Source organism: Papio anubis, chromosome 13 (assembly GCF_008728515.1).
Source record: "Papio anubis isolate 15944 chromosome 13, Panubis1.0, whole genome shotgun sequence".
Classification (NCBI taxonomy): domain Eukaryota; kingdom Metazoa; phylum Chordata; class Mammalia; order Primates; family Cercopithecidae; genus Papio; species Papio anubis.
This window is the reverse complement of record NC_044988.1, coordinates 30,366,426-30,372,433: the sequence shown is the minus strand read 5'-3', so window position 1 is coordinate 30,372,433 and position 6,008 is coordinate 30,366,426.

Here is a 6,008-nt window from a genome sequence, read left to right as displayed (position 1 = left end):
TGGTGGCATGTGCCTGTAGTCCCCACTACTTAGGAGGCTGAGGCAGGAGGATTACCTGAGCCCAGGGAGGTTGAGGCTGCAGTGAGCAGTGATTGTGCCACTGCACTCCTACTGGGGCAACAGAATGAGACCCTGTCTCAAAAAAATTAAAAAAATATATTCTCTTCCTTTCAGAGAAAAGAAGTTCTATACACATAAAAAAATGTTTCATATGCCTTATATCAAACATTATAGATTTCAAGATTTAAGAGGTAAACCTGAGCGTGAGCCCTTTCTTTCAGGGGTGAAAAGGGAACGTTTAGAAGACCTACAACTTGGTTCTCAATCACACAGCAAATAAGAACAGGCATTGCTCTATCAGGTATATTTTCCATGATGAAGAAACTACAAATGTGGATGACTCAAGGTTTAAGTCCCCAGAAGTGTTTCCATAAGCCAGAGGTCCACTAATATTGTGGATCTATAGGCCACTCCAGGAGTGAAAACACTCTTTCTCATTGCCACATTAAAAAACCAATCAATCATATTTCTCCTCTGCAAGGTGGAGCTTAATTCCTTTCCCTTTGAGTGTGGACTAGGCTTAGTGACTCACTTCTAGAATGTGGAAAGCAAAAAATAGTAACTCTAGAGTGAAGAAACCTGGTAGACACTACCTAAACCCAGTGACCAAGGTTGGCATCATCAGAAGTAAGTCATGTTGATGCCAGGTGCCTAGGCTGTGATGCAATGAGAAGGTCAGTGAGGCACTCACCTCTGTGACATTTTTCCAGAAAACCCACTACACCAGTCTGTTCATGAGAAAACATACACAAACCCAGTTTAAATACGTTCTACAGAATACCCGGTAAGCACTCTTCAAAAGTATCAAGGTCATGAAAAACAAGGAAAGGCTGAGAAAGGGGCATGCAATGGAGAAGATGACTGAATGCAATGTGGTAACTTTGATTCGATCCTAAAGCAGAAAAAAGAACATTAGTGGAATATTTGGTGAAAGTTTAACACAGTGTATAGTTTAGACAGTGATATTGTACCCATGTTAATTTCATGTGTAAGATGTTAATTTTGGGAGGCTGAGTAAAGGGATATTGTGAGCTCTGTACCATCTTTGTAACATAACTCTTCTGTAAATCTGAATATTATTTCAAAATAAAATGTTTTAAAATCAATCAATAAATGTTGAATAAATTAGGTGAATGACAGTAATTTATAAGCCATATATAAAGCAGTGCTTCATTTTTCATAGAGCAGCACAAGTAAATTATTAATTCTTACCACAAACAAGGATTCTCTCTATATAACAGCATTTGACCTAGTAAAGACATATCATATGTAGTAATATGTAAAATTGTATATGTAATGTGTAATATATATTATATATGTAATGATATATGGTTTTATGTAATGTATTATGTATACATTATTATATATGTATGTATATATACATGCACATATACAAGCAGAGCACCTCTATTTATAATGTGATAAATTTTTTAACTTCAGAAAGTAATTTCTCATAAACCAAAGGTGTAACTATTGGTTATATTACCATGCCAACTCTCAAAGTCTATGTAGTGCAAAACATAGCTTTTCACATTTCACTAACTGTGAATCCCAAGTCCTTTGAAGCCCCAAGACGAAGGCAGAGCAGCACAGAGGGAAGAATGTAGGCTGTGAGAGCAGCCAGAACTGCGTCCAGTCCCAATTCTGACATGTGTTGTGTTGTCTTAAGCAAGTTATTTAATCTTCTTGAATCTTTGAGTCTTCAACTATAAAAGACAGGTGATATCTATATCTCAGAATTTCGACAAAAATTAAGTGAGACAATGCATGCAAAGCACAGTTGCTGACAAAATATAGGCACAAAATATGGCATGTACAAAAAGCCCCAAGTCTTCTTGAGCTTCAGGGTCTAAGTCTTCCTTCAGGGTCCAGAGTATGATTGTAAGGAGTAATAACACACACTAGTTTGGGTAAGAGTTTGCTGATCTGGGTTTGGTACGATGAACTAGTAAGAGTTATGACAAATCCCCCATATAAGACGCCACTAGTGCTGATGGGCTGGGAGGAGAAAAGGACTCTTAACTGTTAACAAATGGGTGACCACTAAGCATGGATTCATACTACCCTGAACCACTTGAAATAACTCATATGAATCCACATAGGTTATTTTATTTTGTGTTCCAGTTATCCTTAGTGACTTTTAAAAAAATTTAACTTGCTTTCAATTCTGCAGTTAGAGTGAAGTTCAATGAGGATGGCTCATCTCCGCTTCACACGATGTTAACAAGAGCAGCTCAAAATCTAGGCACTGGGATTATCTCCAGGCTCAGTCATCCACATAGCTAGGGACTAATGCGGGCTGCTGACTGAGACCTCAGCAGAGACACTCAGCTGGAATGCTTACAAGTGGCATCCCCATATGTTCAGGGCTCTCTCACAACATGGGGGCTGGATTCTGAGGGTGAGCATGCCAAGAAAGAGAGCCCAGTAGAAGATCCACCTTCTATGGCTGAGCATCAGAACTCACGCAGCAGCTCTTCACCAGATGCTATGCACCAAGGCAGCCACAAAGACCCACATAATCTCAGGGTGGGTAGGGGGGCAGGAAAATAGACTCCGCCTTCTGATGGAGGAGTGTTACAGTTATGAAAGAGAATATGAGACTGAAAATACTGCTAGCCATTTCTGGAAAATATATTCTGCCACATCTTATGAATAATTAACACTTGGGTTAGCAAAATTAAGAAGGGCTGGGGCCAGGTATTCATAAACAATCTAGAAACAGAAAAATCAAACACAGCTGAATCTTTTGTGAACTGGAGCATCTTCACTGGCCGAATTTGCCTTTGCCATGTTTCAGAGACCACATGCCCCCTCTTCTTTATTTGTCTGTGTACCTACTACATGCTTTCAGTTTGAAGACTAGTTTTCTCTTGTTCCTTAGCCTACACATGCCTGCAACTTTGCCTTCAGACACTCTGTTTAAACGGCTCATCTCCTGGCCACAAACTGACTCTATATCATGCTCTGTCATGACCCTCCTCATATCCCCTTGGCCCTGAAGACTTCTATACCACTGGCTCAATTTGCCATGCCAGCACCGGCAACTCCTAACCCCAGTGTTATCTCTGGACTTGGGTCTCCTCTGCCCACAGGAAATGCATGTGATTTAACACCTCCTGGGGGCAGCCTTTGACCAATAACTCACACCAAGTGATGGATAAATGTCTTAACTCCTTTAACCAATAACTCATAGTAAATGATGGATAAATATCTTAGCTCCTTTAACCCTAGGATGGAATAATTGAGACACATATTCCACATGGGCTACCAGAGTCTCCTAACTGGATTAAGCTCTAATTCCAAACTTGTCACTTGTTTGATTAGTTTTTGTTTTTTGTTTTTTGTTTTTTTTTTTTGAGATGGAGTCTCACTCTGTCGTCCAGTCTGGAGTTCAGTGGCGCTATCTCGGCTCACTGCAACCTCGGCTTCCTGGGGTCAAGCAATTCTCCTCCCTCAGCTTCCCAAGTAGCTGGGATTACAGGCACCTGCCACCACACCTGGCTAACTTTTGTATTTTTATTAGAGACAGGGTTTCACCATGTTGGCCAGGCTGGTCTCAAACTCCTGATCTCAGGTGATCCACCCGCCTCAGCCTCCCAAAGTGCTGGGATTACAGGGATGACCCACCACACCTGACCGATGGCTCACCTTTTATTGCCATCTTTGCTTTCCCATCTCACTTCTCCACTTCCCTACAGATGTTTCCTGATAAACTGCTGCAATTAAATCTTGGCCTTGGAGTTTTGGAGAAAACCAAACTAAGACGCTTCATCTCCCTCAGTGGCCCAAATTAAAACTCTGGAAGAGGTAGTATGATTGGCCTGATCGGTTCATGTTACGATTCATCATTCAATCTTCTGTAATTAGGGGACTGGGTAATTGAATTGCATGGCTCCTCGGGCCTTCCTATCATCAAGGGTCATAGGGGGAGTAGCTCCCAGAGAAAGATCTATGGGCAGAAAGGTATAATATGGCCTCCTAATTCACCACGGTGCATTTCTAACATACATTCAGAGTCCCCTTTGCACCTAGACACTGTTACCAAAATCCTATTCTTATTAAGATGCCTCTATATTCAGAACAGAATGCCCACACCCAAAATCCTGCCTTGACAGAATGTATGAAGTAAGGCCCTTTATAATTTATAGAAATAATAAGACTACCAGTTATTTAGGACCTATCATGCTAGGCACTTTATGGCAATTTTTCCTTTTATCTTCACAAATATATGCTTTTAGAAGTGAAAACAGATCAGGAAAGGTCTTAAAAATGAACAGCTCTTTTAACAGCCAACACATTTAAGCTTGGAGTGATATTATTTCAGATTACTAACCATCTCATTACAGATTATTGTAAAGATCCATCATTATTTGAAATTTTTTTAAAAAATAAAATCAAACACACAAATAATGTTATAAGGAAAGTTGTACATGTTTGACTTCAATTACTTGGATGTAAAACTTACTTAGGGATGATGTAGTAAAGAAATTATTTGTGGGCTACTAACTCTGCAACCTTACCCTAGAATCCTTTTCCATTTCAACCTAAGAGGCTACTCCAAAAGTGGTTCCACCTATACATTTCTCTACAAAAAATGTTTTATAATAAAAATTAAGGTCACAACATTGAATTTAAATACCCAAATTACAATAGTTTAAGCAGTTCCTATTTATCAGCTATTAGATCGACCATGTAGGAACTGAGAAACTTCCTTGAACTTTCTCTCAGAATGTTCTGGGGTCCCCAAAGTAAACCACTTTCTTAGCCACAGTTACTCTTGGCCTCCAATTTTTCCCCTCCTATTCCAACTGAACTAATGTCAACTGAAGCTGCTTGCAGGAGCTTCCCCTAGATCATGTTGATAGTGCCATGTTGAGCAATGCTGCCTGGAGCAGACAAGGAACTGCCAGTTCCTCACAAGCCAGAATAGTGTTCAATTCCGAGCAGAGTTGGCAAGACCGCATTCACCTCTGGTGCTTCACCTGCTGACCTGAGCACAAAATAGCCCAACCTACACCCACAGTTTTCCATGAACTCAGTCAATTTCTGCCTCTCGTGCTCTATCAAAAGAGGCTCAACCACAGTCCAAGGGGTCACATGTCAGATGGGTAATAGACACTGTACTAGGCTCCTCGCCAACACTTCCACTTCTTGCTCAAATAATGTGGGTTTTTTTTGTTTTTTTTGTTTGTTTGTTCGTTTTGCTTTTGTTATTTTTTTAGACAGAGTCTCACTCTGTCGCCAGGCTGGAGTGCAGTGGCACGATCTCAGCTCACTGCAACCTCCGCCTCCTGGTCAAGCGATTCTCCTGCCTCAGCCTCCAGAGTAGCTGGGACTACAGGCATGTGCCACCACACCCAGCTAATTTTTGTATTTTTAGTAGAGATGGGGTTTCACCATGTTGGCCAGGATGGTCCCGATCTCTCAACCTCATGATCCGCCCGCCTCAGCCTCCCAAAATGCTGGGATTACAGGCATGAGCCACCATGCCCAGCCAAATAATGCTCTTTTAATGTATATCTTTTGAGGAAACAGATAAGGGTGACTGAGTGGACAAGGGTCGTGATGATGTTTCTCCCTATCAGTTTCTGACCCCACTCTGCCATGTTTGTCACATCAGAAGCACTATGATGTTGCCCAGGAGCAGTGGCTCACACCTGTAATCCTAGCACCTTGGAAGGCCAAGGCAGGTGGATCACTGGAAATCAGGAATTCGAGACTAGCCTGGGCAACACAATGAAACCCTGTTTCTAAAAAAAAATATGAAAATTAGCCAGGGGTGATGGCTCATGCCTGTAATCCCAGCTACTTGGGGGGCTGAGGCAGGAGAATTGCCTCAGCCCAGGAGGCAGAGGTTGCAGTGAGCCGAGAACACAACACTGCACTCCAGCCTGGGCGGCTGGGAGAGTGAGACTCTGTCTCAAAAACAAAGGAAAAAAACAGTG